Source organism: Ambystoma mexicanum, chromosome 2p, assembly GCF_040938575.1.
Source record: "Ambystoma mexicanum isolate Mex_15411 chromosome 2p, UKY_AmexF1_1, whole genome shotgun sequence".
Taxonomy (NCBI): domain Eukaryota; kingdom Metazoa; phylum Chordata; class Amphibia; order Caudata; family Ambystomatidae; genus Ambystoma; species Ambystoma mexicanum.
The window spans coordinates 1145523444-1145540018 of NC_090923.1; the positions used below are offsets into that span (position 1 = coordinate 1145523444).

Sequence of the window (16575 nt, forward strand, 5' to 3'; positions counted from 1 at the left end):
TCCAACAAATTGGCTTCTCTCCTGTTGGACCCCCGTTGAGAAGTCTGGGAATACATTAATGAGTTGTGAGTCTAGTCAGAGCTCACCTTTCTCCCGTGCCAGGGGGGAGTATGTGGTCTCTGTCCCGGTAGCTCAGAAGCTTCGCTATTACGGGCCTTGGGAAGCCGCCTGGTTTGGGCCGCCGGGCCAACGCACGGTGGGCCCGTTCAACAGTGAAGTAGGGCGATAATTCGGGGTTATCCAACAGATCCTTAAGCAGATTCTCAGTTGCTATTTCCATCTGTCCCTTCACAGCGTTCTCGGGGACCCCAATAATGCAAATGTTATTTCTGCGCAACCTGGACTCCAAGTCGTCACATTTGGTTTTACGAGCTTCATGTCTCGAGTCAGGGTGGCAACCGTGTCATGTAGTGCATGTAGATCATCCTCGTTGGTGCTGATCCTCGTCTCAGCTTCGGTGATCCTGGTGCCGTGTTGGTCCAATTTGGATCGCAGTGATGCCACATTTGCATTTATGTCGTGCAGTTTTTCATGAAAGGATGCAAAGTTTTTGGCCATGGACTCCATCATGCTGGTTAGGTCAAAGGATGGAGTGTCCATTTGCGGCGCCTCCTCATCTTGGTTAGGTGATGGTTTTCTCTGTTCGTGTCTGGGAGTGGCTTTGGTGAATTTGTCCATGGCACCAACTTTATTTGCTCCACAAGCTCTGTTGGACGTTGTGTAGTTAGATGGATATTCACTTCGAGGTGATCACGAGGCTTGGGGTCACAGCGACGCGTGTGGTAGCAGCCGGCACAGCCAAGCCCGGGCTTTGAGGGCACAGTTCAGGTCACCCGCGCCATGGGCCCACCAGATCTCCGGCAGGTTATTCACTCATGTCAGTGCCCATCTGTCTGCACTCAGGCAGCCGTGTCGAGAGGAGTCCTAAAGCCAGGCAGCTCCTTTACAGAGCCCGCTGGAGGGCCAATGTGCCGCACCGCGCCGTCCCCCCAGCAACAATCAAGCCACATGTCCAGAGCGCCCTAGGCCAGTGAGGATGGATGATAAGGCTACCAGGTTGTATACCTGGGTTAGGTCGCGCACCTCCCTCAAGTCCAAGTGATGCCCATCCTCCAAATCAGTGTTTAGCCCAGGCAGTGGGGACCCACTGAAGTCACATGCAGGTATTAGCTCCTATGGATGCAGTCGGGTTGCAGGAGGAAAGAAGGTGTGTCTTCAGTAATGTCCATTAGGTGGTCTGTAAAACCCAGGCCGCATCTGCTGGAAAGAGCCCCCGCCAACCACCCTGGCCGACTTATCTGTGGCAATGTGTAGTAGGTTCAACAATGTGTCCAGCAGTTTAATAGGTGGAGCCGGTTTCCCGGGAGCCGGAACCCCAGCAGATGATCCCAGTGTATGGATGGGTCTTATAGGAGCAGTTGGAGTTAAGGGCCAGTCTTCAGGTGTGGGGTGGGGGTGTGCACCCGTGTCGGCCTGACAGTTCAGTATATGGTGTTTTGGATCAGGATCAAGCGTTATATGCATGCACCCACACTTAGGAGCCAGGCGCTGCAACCCCCCCCAGCTCTATTAAGGGCAGAGCAGGTTGGCGCCCTGTTTAGACCAGCCCATCAAGCCACAATACAAGTCAAAGGTCTGTTAGCCTGGGCTGCAACCCCGGCACTTACTTGTAGCCTCGCCATGTTGTTGCGCTCCCCGAACAGCGCCACTGGAGCGTGTCGCAGGGAGACGGCGCAGGGTCCCCTATCTCCTCAGGGGTTGAATCTGTGTGTCCAGGTACAGTAGCCTGGCCGTGGGGACCGCCGGATGTCCGCGGCTATACACAGCTCCTGCTTCTGATGTCAGCGCGGCGGGCGGGGGACCTCAGGGCAGCGGACTACCCAGACCAGAACGCCGACCTCCACGACAGAGCCTCGGGCAAGGCCAGTGAGGGGCCCTCCCTTTGAGCAGCCCACTAATTGCGTGCTCCGTTTGGCAGCCGAGGACGGGGGGCGCGGGAGGTCCAGGTGGCAGCAGGTGGGGAGCGGGAGATGGCCCCAACTGTGGCGCGGGCACCGGGCAGCACAGACCCGAGCCGCAGATCAGCGGTGTAGCCCGGTGTAGCGCTGGGCCCTACCCATGCGGTGTAGGGCCCAGCGGCAACCTCCCCTAGGCAGGCGCTGTATCACCCGCAGTTCTAGGGAGGAATCTCGAGATGTAGCCACCGGACACCCACTGCGGGGTTGTGCAAGCGTCAAGGTCCAGGGAACAGGATGTTCTGGCAGGTCGTATTCCGCAGCACGTAGTCCCAATATGGCGGCGGTAGTCTCTCGGCCCCCTCGGCCACGCCAGTTCTCCATTTCTCGTCACAAGGCAGGCAATCTGTGCAGCGCGGAGCACTGAAGTTAGGCAGCCATCTTGGGCTGCTCAACAGTGCCCCTCCTTGGTGTAATATTCTTAATTGTTGTGAGATTATGTATAAGTGAAAATATTTTGTGAAGTTTTTATGAAACTAAATAAATAAATAATAATATTTATCATTATAGTATTGCCTGAGCACAAAGTGTATTATTGTGTATGTATATATTCTAACCTTAGTTATATAAAGAACTGTGTTATCACTAACATAGTGTGTAGACATTTCTTTGTGAGGGCTTGGGGACTATGCTGTACTTGAGAACCAGCCTGCATCACCTCATGAGAGCTAAGCCTTGATTGCTCGTCCATTGCTACCAACAATAGAGAATCTTGGCTGGGTTGCTCTGTGCTTCTAATCTGCCATATAGAGGGCAGGAGTACAGATAAGCCCCCTCCAGTCTTTACACAGCCCAGTTGCCAAAGTCCACTGCCTCAGGCCAAGCGTAGATGCCAAGAGCCTGCTGATCCTTAGTGGGGATCATAGTGATAGTTTTGAAAGCAAAACTTTCAAAATACAAAAGTTCCAAGTTCTGACACAAAAGCATCGAAAAAAAAGTTTTGAATGCTTTTTTTTATGGGGGGGTTCCTCCCAACCCCCTGTTTCTTTTAAAAAAAATATTTATTTTTTTTACACGAAACTAAGATAAAACCCTTAAAATAAAAAATGTATTTGAAATCAATCATTTTGTCTTTTTTTCGATGCTTTGTATTCAGCAGTTTTGCATGTCGAAAGTATTCTTTCGAAAGTATGACTGGACACCCCTTGTCGGCCCAGCGAATCACTGCGACTCACTACAGTGAACAGCCCGCTACGGCTAGTGCTTGGAACAACAGTCTTACTGAAGCTTCACTTGTGCTCTCGATGCTCCACCACTATGGCTGCCTCCTGCTCTGCTCAAGCACCAAACACAGCGTGAACAGCCCGCTAGAGCTAGCGTCTTTGTTTTCCCAATGTGTGCCGCCTGATCACTGTGTTCCTCACTGAAGTCCACCTTCATGTCCTGGTGGTCTCCTGAGATTGTCTCCATCATGGTGGTCGCCTTCTCATCGTGCCAGGGTTTTGCAGTGGTCTACTTGGGGACTATTTCGCCAGAGAGTGAAACTGATGACTAGCTGGTCACAATTCTGACGCAAAAAGTGAGCACAATTGGTGCAATCTCTGCCTTTCACTGGACTATGATAACACCAGGTGTAAAATTTGGGCCAACAACTCTAAAACCAAGAAAGGCAAGACATTGGCCAATGTATGCCAGGGGTACCGGCAGCACGCAGAGTTGGTGTTGGTTGAACACTCCCCTGAATCTGAAAAATTGGATGCCGAAATGGTGTCTGAGCTGGAGGTCAAGTACTGGCAACATGAAGCAATAGACTCCAGAAAAGGGGGTGGGTCCTAAAGAAACATTACTGTTGGAGAACACAGGTCTTGGGCCGAGTGTCCTACAAGTTTACTCTGAGTGGGGCCTTTTGAAATGCACAGAAAGGTCAAAGTAAATTCCCCTGTAGTGCAAGACTCTAAATGACACGGACAGAAAAAAAACAATACACTTTCACAGTGCATCAGCACCAAAGAGTACAACAATAGGTGGGCCTTTATTTGTTTGACGCTTGACATGTTTTCTTACACAGATGTTATTTTCACTTGCATTTTTTGATGTTTTTTTCTTTTTCTGTCTATTGCATTTTGTATTGTGTTTCGTGGCATTTGTGTATAAGATTTTTCTCAAAACCAGGTCACAATAAAAATAAATATATTTATAGCTGGGCCTTTAAGGCTTGAAAAATGAATGTGCTGCTTCTGCTCCACTGAATACAGTTTGGAGGCTGAGACTCTGTTGAAGTTGGCACTGCAGCACTTGTGGAAATTCTCAACACTGAAAAGAGTAAACGGGGCTGACAAGATTAGTGTGGCCAAGCAAGACGCAGTTACTTGTGCTCAAGACATGGAAAGATCCTAATAAGATATTGGAGGTCGTGAATCAGAAGTTAGACACTCACACTTACAAAAAGGAGATTGAACATAAGGAAGATCTGTAAATTTTGCAGGGATACAATAAATTATGCAAGGGGCATGGTTGATGTGGAGGAAGATGCTAAATGCCGGATATGCAGAATAAAATGAAATAATAAAATATTTATTTTTAAAAATCCTTGGTGTCATGAAATAATGAGTCGCGCATGTCTCAATGAGACAATGGGACTCTACCAGCATCTCTCACTAAATGTTTGTGTCATGTGATGATGAGTCCCCCATGTCTCAGGACACAATTGGACTCTCTCACCAGCATCAATCACTAAAGGTTTAAAAGTCACCTAGGTTCCGACCCCCTAGTGGTCAGGGTGTCACAAAGGGATTTCTTAGGGTCTATGTGTCCATTATCAACAATAGATCAGTACCTCTTGTGTGGCTGTACCATATGCATCTCCATATATATGATCACTGTCTTCACAATTATGATATAGGTGCTCCCTAAGAAAGCGCTGTATTGTAATGTGAGTGTGTAGGGGTCCCTATTGTGTAGAAAACCTCTGCCCAATATTTAGTCCTAGATGATCCTCTGTAATTTCATTATGTTGCTGTGGCTCATAAAGGATATTAATATGCTCTTAGGTAAATGATCAAGCTTAGAGTGTTACATTATGTATATAATGCAACTCCTGGTGGAATATACATTGAATCAGTCCACTCCCATTGGTGTGTTACAAGACAGTACATAACTTCATTACCACATTCAATTAATCCACTTCAATCATTTTGTCCTCAAATAGTGCATGACTAATCGCTAGTACATACATATATCTGCTCTTAGTGGGATGTAAGTACTAATTTGCCACTCCTGCAGATAGTATGTGTGTGTTCAGTTTCAACCTTAGTGACTACCCAGTGTCGATGGAACAACCTTCATTGAAAGTTCCTTGTGCAACTAAAGGTAAGGATACAGGTAGAATTCCTCATTCATGCCCAAGGGACTAATAGCATCCAAATTATAGATCCAATATAGCTCTCTTTGATCTAATTACTTCGGCATGTTTCCTCCCCTTGGTAAGGGGTGGATCACCTTTAGTATTACTCCTCTCATTTGGGCCAATGTGTGTCTTGCTTCCTTGAAGTGCCTAAAAACTGGTGATTTATCTTTGGCTGTCCTGATACTGGACTTCTGTTCGGTCCATCGATCTTTTGCTCCCCTTATCATTTGACACACATAGTATTTTGCACAGGGGCATTTGAGGGCATAGATGACATTTTGTGTGTCCCAAGTTGAAGAGTGACTTAGTAAGATCTTTCTACCTGTGTTGGGGTGTCTAATATGATCCCCCTGATGATGTTGGAACAATGTTGGCAGTTGAGGCAGGGGAATATGCCCAACTTTTGTTTCTGTAATACTCTCTGTGATGGCATTTTGATTCGTTCTGCCTTGCTCAATATGTCCCTGAAGTTTCTACCTCTTTTGAATGCCACCATTGGCGGTTCCGGGAATAATTTATTTAGGAATGGATCCAGTTTAATAAAGTTCCAATTCTTTTTGATTGTCCTGGCAATCTGGTGACTCTATGCCGAGTATCTCAGTGTATGTACTTGTCTTGTGTATTCCCTTTTGGGTGTTGGTCTCAATAAATCTTCCCTCTTGTGGATCTCAACTCTAGTAATGGCATTATCGAAAACTTCAGATGAGTACCCTCGTCTCTTAAATCTGTCAGACATCAAGTCATATTCATGCTGTGTGTGCTTGTGCTAGAAACTATCCTCTTGAGCCTCAGAAACTGGCTGTAGGGGAGACTTTCTTTTAGATGTTTCGGATAAAAGCTCCTAAAGTGCAAGGTGTTATTCACATCAGATGGCTTACAGTAAATGGTAGTGGAAAGTTCATTGTTCATGAGTGTAATCATAACATCCAAAAATTGTAGATGTTGTTCCCCCACCTCAAGCGTGAACTTAATGTGGTCACGGCTTAGGTTGAGATATTCGAAAAAATTGTAGTAGTTCGGCCTTGAAACGCCATTGATCTAAGGTTTCCAAAAAAATTACCTTAGATGACGAAGGTTCCTTGTTGAGAATGTGTGTGGTTTCAAAATAAAACATGAAGATATTGGTGTATGTAGGTGCCACTGCTGACCCCATAGAGGTACCTGAAATTCGCAGGAAGTATTTACCTTCATAGCTAAAGTAGTTGTTGTAATGAATAATGTTAATAAGTTTGATCTCAAGAACTTTTTGTATTTATACATTCTCATGTCTTAATAAGAACAAACCACTGCATGGCTTCTATTCCGTCTCCATGGGGAATTGAGTTGAACGGATTGTTAACATCTAGTGAGAACAAAATCAAATCCGGGTCTGTGAGTTGCAATTCACTGAATAACTGCAAAAAGTGTGAGGTGTCCTTAAGGCAAGTAGAGATAACTTGTACCAATGGCTGTAATGCAGTATTGAGGAAATCTGCCAGGGGATAGAAGACATTGTCCATGCCTGCGACAAGGGGTCTGAATTGTGGGTTCATTGGATTTTTGTGTATTTTAGGGAGTGCATGAAATACAGGAATTATCGGATGTTCCTTACTGAGGTATTCTCTGGTTTGAGGTGTTATTCACTCCTAGTCTTCTGCTTTAGTGATGGTTGTCTCTATTAGGGTCATAATAGTTTTAATTGGATCATGATTCAATTCTAAATGTGTCCCGGTGTCTTGTAACAGTCCTAGACAACTTTGATTGTTCATTATCACCAAAGAGCCAGCCTTTTCTGCGAGATTCATGATAATAGAAGAGTCTTTGGCTAATTCCTTGAGCAGCCGGGCTTGGTATTTGCGTAGGTTGTTACGTGGGTATGGATTGTACTTAATCTTCCTCAGAGCCCTGATTGTTCTTAGTCTGAACATATCTATGATGGGATGATTAATTTGTGGATTAAATAAACTTTTCGGCTTGATTTCTAAGAAGTCGAAAGAAACTGACCTCTCCTGTGTTTCTGGTAGGGATTCAAAGAAGACCTTTATCTCAATGTTTCTGATCAGTCTAGAGAGATTGATCTCCTCTTCAAAGCTTGAACTCTTTTCCACTTGAATGTATGAAAGGCCTAGATTCAATGTATCTATTTGTGAGTTTGTCAATATCCAAAAGGAGATATTCATAACTATGGACTCCACTATTTGTTCAAAACCCTTTGCTTTCGCTTTCCCTCTTCTTGTCTTCCTACCTCGCAGGAGTTGCTGCTATCCATGTTGTACTCGTTGTAGGTTGTGTCAAATGTGCCTCAATATTGGTAACAGGTACAGCTAATGTGATTGTGGGAGTGATCTCACCCTCCCCACTAATGATGTTGCTGCTGTCTATGGTGCCAGTGTTTGGAGTAGGTCTTTGTGGTATCGCTGGTGTTTGCCTATCGGAGTTGTAGAACTCTTGCCAGGTACATACAATATCCTTTGTGTAATCTAGTGTATCCCTGCGAAATTTACGGATCTTCCTTTGTTCAATCTCCTATTTGTAATTCTGATTCATGTCCTCCAATATCTTATTAAGATCGTCCCCTGACTCGAGCACACGTAACTGCTCTTTGATCTCCTCGATCTCTTGATGTATAGTCGTCAATGATTTGGACAATTCCTCATTGGTAAGGAAGATAAGGTCCAGTGAGCATTTATTAAGAATTTGCTCCCACCTATTACCAAATCCTTGGTTTTCCTTACAAAGTGACGTATCATATCCTGAGAACACCTCAGGATATGATACGTCATTTATAACGCGCCTGTACACAAGTGTTTCTAGGCGTGACAAGGCAAACGATCTTACTAGGCCTTCGGCCATTCAGATTGTGCAAATGCGAGAAGGATGGCATTCCACTCCTTCACCAAAGGATTATGTGTACACAGTAGACTTCAAGAAAGTTATGTTGTAACTTCTTGTAAAGTGCTGCAGTGGCCCAAGGGCATCCTGGTGCTACGCAGAGGGCCATTAGGAAAGAAGGCGGCCCGGCAACCGGTAGAAGAAAGGGAAAGAAAAACCCATCCACAGGATCCGAAAATCACAGGAACGTTTTCAAAGTTTTTTGGATGTCCAGGTGGTCCTCATTGTTCTGAGGAGATAAGGGGAGAGAATTCCACAGCACAGGAGGCCTTTTTTCGTATTGCAATGCGTCCAAAGCACATGAAATACCTGCAGTTTTAGGTTGGTTCCAACCATTATCAGCTCCAAGTGCTCCCTTTCAGGAAAACATCTGTGCTAGGAATATTTACCAACGTGCTACCTGCTGCGGCTGCGCATTTATTCAGGAATACCTGTACATGTGTGTCCATAACTGGGCAATTGTCTGATAAAAAGGAAGAACTCCCTAAAAGGCCCAGAATGTGAAAAGATCTTAGAGAACTATCGGCGTCTCTAGGTTTCACAGTGAACGCACACATGTCACATCTGCCCTTGTTTCGGAACACAGCATTCCTTGTGACACAAATATACCCCAGGCTATCCCTGAATTCAAGCCTGGAGGGCCGCTGAGGGCATGTGCGCTTGTTCTTCTTCTTGCTGATAGATTTTTATCCATCAGCGGTGATTTTTGGATACTGAGACTTGAGCCTCATTACTCCATCTTCTCGGGTTGAGTATGTAGTCGTGGGTTTGGATTCTTCTTGGTCTGTCTGGTCTTGTCACAGTAGGGCTGGTTTCACAGGGTCTTCGCAGTGATGGGCCGCGAGTAGCAGTCGAAGGGGTTTAACTGAGGGCATGTGACGGCGGAATGGTCTTTTATTTGCACACAGACACACCACCACAGGCGGCTCCAATGGTGGTGGGCGTGTGCAAAGATAGCACGCGCGGGAATCGCATGGCTTGCGCGCTTTTTAAGCGCTGCCCAGTGTGTATATTTAGTAGTGCTTCAGGTGGCGATCGGACTATTTCAAAATGTTCTCATAATGCCGCAGAGGCATAGGCAGGGTAGGGCCTGAGGGGCAAGGCCCACTCAAAATCTGTAAATGCCCACTCAGCATCGCTGTGTGGGCATTTCCAGATATTTTTGTCAGTGCAGGGGGCGCAACTACATTAGCTTCAGGCCCCATTTGCTAGACAATCCTGGCTACGCCTCTGGAATGCGGGTTTAAAAGGCTCTAAATGGCCAGGTGGGAAGCACTCCGATATGTGGGACTGTTGAGTGACGGGTGTCTCTGGGGCAGCCGGAGCCTTTCGCTTCTGAGCAGGCCCCGGGGGTCCTCTGGAGGTGTATGGGAGGCCTCCGTGGCTAGTGCAGCATGGGGAGCACAGGGTTAAGCGGGAGGTGCGACGGGATGCCCGCAGGCAAACATCTGTCTCTGGAGAGATTACGGAGGGGGCTTCGGGTGGGGGCCGCCGCCGCCGCACCCCATCTGCAGGGAATCCGCCACGTTGGACCAGCCGAGAGAGCCGCGAGGACAGAGGGAGCGGGAGAAGTCTAGCGAGGGCCGGGGGAACCCAGCAGGGGGGCCGGAGCACTAGAGAAGCAGCCAGAGAGGGCAAGACCCTTCCCGCGAGCCTTGCTGCGCTGCTGGCCAATCACAGGAGGGATCCGATGAAGACGCGCCTGCAGGTACTTGAGGCCAGGACTATCTGGGGACATTCAACGCACCCTCCCTAACCACAACTGCCTTTTGTTCCAACCCTACCTGTAACCCCAGCCACAAGCACTAACCCCAATCTGACCAATTCGCCTGTACCGCACTTCCAAAAAGCCCCACAGCCAGGGCTCCTATAACCACCCACTGCCGGGGTTGGGACTCCAATCCATATATGCCAATAGGCCGCCTTTCCACTGGTGGATACTAATCGAGTCCTGTTTTGCCGATGTATTCTGGGTCGTGCAGTCCTGGATTTCTGAATGGGAAAATACAGGACTGCAAGTCCCAGAATGCAAAGTGAAAAACAGACCTAAATGTGATGCTGCCGAGTGAAACAGCATATGTGCATATGCTATACCCAGGTGGCAGAGGCCATTGCAACAATTGCACACACACACACTACACCCCCGCGCCTTTTAGCTAGCGCTCCTATGCCATCTTCCAGAGCCGAAGCTCCTGCCTCTTGCCTCAGGGGTGGCAGGCACCCCCTTCTAGGCCCTCTACCCTGTGCCCCGCAGCATGCTGGAGCTGCCCTACATTGCCCTCTGGACCATCTGCCACAGCCAGTGCCCCTACACCACACAACTCACAGCAAGCGCTGCAGCATCTCCTCCACAGCCAGGGATATTTTGAAGAAACAGCTCTACCAGTGATGGCAATGGCGAGGGAGCGCATACTGTGCTAAATGTTGATGGAGTGATACTTATGGCGGGCAGCGTAGGAACGCCGGCTGTGCTAGATGTTGAAAGAGTAATGTCTTGTCTACAACATCTGCTGTAGGAACGCTGGATGTACTAGATGTTGAACCTATGTTGGCCTATGGTGTAGGAGTGTTGGCTGTCGTAAATGTTTAAAGAGGGAAAATTATGGTCGACGGTGTATGGACGCTGACTGTGCTAGATGTCGAAAGAGTGATGCCTAAAATAGGTGCTGTAGGGACGCTGGCTGTGCTAGATGTTGAAAGAGTGATGTCTAAAATAGGTGCTGGAGGGACGCTGGCTGTGCTAGATGTTGAAAGATTGATGTCTACAATAGGTGCTGTGGGGACGCTCTCTGTACTAGAATTTGAAAGAGTGATGTCTACAATGGGTGCTGTGGGGACGCTGGCTGTGCTAGATGTTGAAAGAGTAATGTCTTGTCTACAACATCTGCTGTAGGAACGCTGGATGTACTAGATTTTGAACCTATGTTGGCCTATGGTGTAGGAGTGTTGGCTGTCGTAAATGTTTAAAGAGTGAAAATTATGGTGGACGGTGTAGGGAAGCTGGCTGTGCTAGATGTCGAAAGAGTGATGTCTAAAATAGGTGCTGTAGGGACGCTGGCTGTGCTAGATGTTGAAAGAGTGAGGTCTACAATCGGTGCTACTGCTGGAGGAATGGTGGCTGTCCTATATGTTGAAAGAGTGATGTCTACAATATGTGCTGTAGGAATGCTGGCTGTGCTAGATGTTGAAAGAGTGATGCCTACAATCGGTGCTGGATGAACACTGGCTGTGCCAGATGTTGAAAGATTGATGTCTACAATAGGTGCTGTGGGGATGCTCTCTGTACTAGAATTTGAAAGAGTGATGTCTACAATGGGTGCTTTGGGGACACTGGCTGTGGTAGATGTTGAAAGAGTGATGTCTATAATAGGTGCCGTAGGGACACTGGCTTTGCTAGATGTTGAAAGAGTGATGCTTATGGTGTAGGAGCGTTGGATGTGGTAGATGTTGAAAGAGTGATACTTATGGTGGGTTGTGTAGGAACGCTGGCTGTGCTAGATGTTGAAAGATTGATGTCTACAATAGGTGCTGTGGGGACGCTCTCTGTACTAGAATTTGAAAGAGTGATGTCTACAATGGGTGCTGTGGGGACGCTGGCTGTGCTAGATGTTGAAAGAGTAATGTCTTGTCTACAACATCTGCTGTAGGAACGCTGGATGTACTAGATTTTGAACCTATGTTGGCCTATGGTGTAGGAGTGTTGGCTGTCGTAAATGTTTAAAGAGTGAAAATTATGGTGGACGGTGTAGGGAAGCTGGCTGTGCTAGATGTCGAAAGAGTGATGTCTAAAATAGGTGCTGTAGGGACGCTGGCTGTGCTAGATGTTGAAAGAGTGAGGTCTACAATCGGTGCTACTGCTGGAGGAATGGTGGCTGTCCTATATGTTGAAAGAGTGATGTCTACAATATGTGCTGTAGGAATGCTGGCTGTGCTAGATGTTGAAAGAGTGATGCCTACAATCGGTGCTGGATGAACACTGGCTGTGCTAGATGTTGAAAGATTGATGTCTACAATAGGTGCTGTGGGGATGCTCTCTGTACTAGAATTTGAAAGAGTGATGTCTACAATGGGTGCTTTGGGGACACTGGCTGTGGTAGATGTTGAAAGAGTGATGTCTATAATAGGTGCCGTAGGGACACTGGCTTTGCTAGATGTTGAAAGAGTGATGCTTATGGTGTAGGAGCGTTGGATGTGGTAGATGTTGAAAGAGTGATACTTATGGTGGGTTGTGTAGGAACGCTGGCTGTGCTAGATGTTGAAAGATTGATGTCTACAATAGGTGCAATGGGGACGCTCTCTGTACTAGAATTTGAAAGAGTGATGTCTACAATGGGTGCTGTGGGGACGCTGGCTGTGCTAGATGTTGAAAGAGTAATGTCTTGTCTACAACATCTGCTGTAGGAACGCTGGATGTACTAGATTTTGAACCTATGTTGGCCTATGGTGTAGGAGTGTTGGCTGTCGTAAATGTTTAAAGAGTGAAAATTATGGTGGACGGTGTAGGGAAGCTGGCTGTGCTAGATGTCGAAAGAGTGATGTCTAAAATAGGTGCTGTAGGGACGCTGGCTGTGCTAGATGTTGAAAGAGTGAGGTCTACAATCGGTGCTACTGCTGGAGGAATGGTGGCTGTCCTATATGTTGAAAGAGTGATGTCTACAATATGTGCTGTAGGAATGCTGGCTGTGCTAGATGTTGAAAGAGTGATGCCTACAATCGGTGCTGGATGAACACTGGCTGTGCTAGATGTTGAAAGATTGATGTCTACAATAGGTGCTGTGGGGATGCTCTCTGTACTAGAATTTGAAAGAGTGATGTCTACAATGGGTGCTTTGGGGACACTGGCTGTGGTAGATGTTGAAAGAGTGATGCTTATGGTGTAGGAGCGTTGGATGTGGTAGATGTTGAAAGAGTGATACTTATGGTGGGTTGTGTAGGAACGCTGGCTGTGCTAGATGTTGAAAGATTGATGTCTACAATAGGTGCTGTGGGGACGCTCTCTGTACTAGAATTTGAAAGAGTGATGTCTACAATGGGTGCTGTGGGGACGCTGGCTGTGCCAGATGTTGAAAGAGTGATGCCTACAATCGGTGCTGGATGAACACTGGCTGTGCTAGATGTTGAAAGATTGATGTCTACAATAGGTGCTGTGGGGACGCTCTCTGTACTAGAATTTGAAAGAGTGATGTCTAAAATGGGTGCTGTGGGGACGCTGGCTGTGCTAGATGTTTAAACATTGATGTCTTCAATAGGTGCTGTAGGGACGCTGGCAGTACTAGAATTTGAAAGAGTGATGTCTACAATGGGTGCTGTGGCGACACTGACTGGGCTAGATGTTGAAAGAGTGATGACTACACTAGGTGCTGTAGGGACGCTGGCTGTGCTAGAAGTTGAAAGAGTGATGTCTAAAATAGGCGCTGTAGGGACACTGGCTGTGCTAGATGTTGAAAGAGTGATGTCTACAATGGATGCTCTAAGGATGCTAGCTTAGATGTTGGAAGAGTGATGTCTACTATAAGTGCTGTGGGGACGCTGGCTGTGTTAGATGTTGAAAGAGTGATGTCTACAATAGGTGCTCTAGGGACGCTGGCTGTACTAGATGTTGAAAGAGTGATGTCTACAATCGGTGCTGGAGGAACGCTGGTTGTGATAAATGTTGAAAGAGTGATGTCTACAATGGGTGCTGTGGGGACACTGGCTGTGCTAGAAGTTGAAAGAGTGATGTCTACAATAGGTGCTGTGGGGATGCTCGCTGTGCTAGATGTTGAAAGAGTGATGTCTAAAATAGGCGATGTAGGGACGTTGGCTGTGCTAGATGTTGAAAGAGTGATGTCCAAAATAGGCGCCATAGGGACAATGGCTGTGCTAGATGCTGAAAGAGTGATTTCTACAATGGATGCTCTAAGGATGCTGGCTTAGATGTTGGAAGAGTGAAGTCTACAATCGGTGCTGGAGGAATGCTGACTGTGCTAGATGTCGAAAGAGTGATGTCAACAATAGGTGCTGTAGGGATGCTGGCTGTGCTAGATGTTGAAAGAGTGATGGCTACAATAGGTGCTGTAGGGATGCTGGCTGTGCTAGAAGTTGAAAGAGTCATTTCTACAATGGGTGCTCTGGGGACGCTGGCTGTGCTAGACGTTGAAAGACTGATGTCTACAATAGGTGCTCTAGGGACGCTGGCTGTGCTAGATGTTGAAAGAGTGATGTCTACAATAGGTGCTGGAGGGACGCTGGCTGTTGTAGATGTTGAAAGAGTGATGCCTATGGTGTAGGAGCGTTGGATGTGGTAGATGTTGAAAGAGCGATGCTTATGGTGGGTGGTGTAGGAACGCTGGCTGTGCTAATGTTGAAAGAGTGATGCCTACAATCGGTGCGGAGGAACGCTGGCTGCGCTAGATGTTGAAAGAGTGATGTCTGCAATAGGTGCTGGAGGAACGCTGTCTGTGCTAGATGTTGAAAGAGTGATGTATAAAAAGGGGGCTGTAGGAACGCTGGCTGTGCTAGACGTTGAAAGAGTGATGTCTACAATACGTGCTGTAGGAATACTGGCTGTGCTAGATGTTGAACGAGTGATGCCTACAATCGGTGCTGGATGAACACTGGCTGTGCTAGATGTTGAAAGATTGATGTCTACAATAGGTGCTGTAGGGACTCTGGCTGTGCTAGAAGTTGAAAGAGTGATGTCTACAATCGGTGCTGGAGGAACTCTGGCTGTGCAAAATGTTGAAAGAGTGATGTCTACAATGGATGCTCTAAGGATGCCGGCTTAGATGTTGGAAGAGTGATGTCTACTATAGGTGCTGTGGGGACGCTGGCCGTGTTAGATGTTGAAAGAGTGATGTCTACAGTAGGTGCTGTAGGGACGCTGGCTGTGCTAGATATCGAATGAGTGATGTCTAAAATAGGTGCTGGAGGGACGCTGGCTGTGCTAGATGTTGAAAGAGTGATGTCTACAATAGGTGCTGGAGGAACGCTGGCTGTGCTAGATGTTGAAAGACTGATGTCTACAAACGGTGCTGGTGGATTGCTGGCTGTGCTAGATGTTGAAAGAGTTATGTCTACAATATGTGCTGTAGGAACCCTGGCTGTGCTAGATGTTGAGAGAGTGATGTATACAATCGGTGCTGGAGGAACGCTGGCTGTGGTAGATGTTGAAAGAGTGATGTCTACAATATGTGCTATAGGAATGCTGGCTGTGCTAGATGTTGAAAGAGTGATGCCTATAATCAGTGCTGGAGGAACGCTGGCTGTGCTAGATGTTGAAAGATTGATGTCTAAAATAGGTACTTTAGGGACACTGGCTGTGCTAGATCGCTGTGCTAGATGTTGAAAGAGTGATGTCTACAATCGGTGGTGGCGGAATGCTGACTGTGCTAGAAGTTGAAAGAGTGATGTCTCCAATGGGTGCTTTGGGAACGCTGGCTGTTCTAGATGTTGAAAGAGTGATGTCTGCAATGGGTGCTGTGAGGACGCTGGCTGTGCTAGATGTTGAAAGAGTGATGTCTACAATAGGTGTTGTGGGGACACTGGCTGTGCTAGAAGTTGAAAGAGTGATGTCTACAATAGGTGCTGTGAGGACGCTGGCTGTGCTAGATGTTGAAAGAATGATGTCTAATATAGGCGCTGTAGTGACGCTGGCTGTGCTAGACGTTGAAAGAGTGATGTCTACAATGGTTGGTGTGAGGACGCTGGCTGTGCTAGATGTTGAAAGAATGATGTCTACAATAGGTGCTGTAGGGACACTGGCTGTGCTAGAAGTTGAAAGAGTGATGTCTAAAATAGGTGCTGTAGGGATGCTGGCTGTGCTAGACCTTGAAAGAGTGATGTCTGCAATGGGTGTTGTGGGGACGCTGGCTGTGCTAGATGTTGAAAGAGTGATGTCTACAATAGGTGCTCTAGGGATGCCTGCTATGCTAGATGTTGAAAGAGTGATGTCTACAATAGATGCTGGAGGGATGCTGGCTGTGCTAGAATTTGAAAGAGTGATCTCTACAGTGGGTGCTGTGGGGACGCTGGCGGTGCTAGATGTTGAAAGAGTGATGTCTACAATAGGTGCTGTAGGGACGCTGGCTGTGCTAGATGTTGAAATAGTGATGTCTGCAATGGATGCTCTAAGGACGCTGGCTTAGATGTTGGAAGAATGATGTCTAGAATAGGTGCTGTAGGGACGCTGGCTGTGCTAGAAGTTGAAAGAGTGATGTCTACAATCAGTGCTGGAGGAACGCTGGCTGTGCTAGATGTTGAAAGACTGTTGTCTACAATAGGTGCTGTAGGGACGCTGGGTGTGCTAGATGTTGAAAGGGTGATGTCTACAATCGGTGCTGGAGGAACGCTGGCTGTGCTAGA

At 47.1% G+C, this 16575-nt stretch overlaps 1 protein-coding gene across 2 annotated transcripts in view; it reads left to right on the forward strand.

The window, feature by feature from the left end:
• The first annotated feature begins 9728 nt into the window (after positions 1 to 9728).
• The window catches only part of LOC138567242 (fibulin-2-like), a 1012531-nt gene continuing 1005684 nt past the window's right edge, over positions 9729 to 16575 (forward strand). For both annotated transcript variants that reach the window (XM_069645241.1, XM_069645242.1), the window contains exon 1: positions 9729 to 9940. The gene's annotated coding sequence lies outside the window, so the exon portion shown is untranslated. The remainder of the gene's footprint in view (positions 9941 to 16575) is intronic.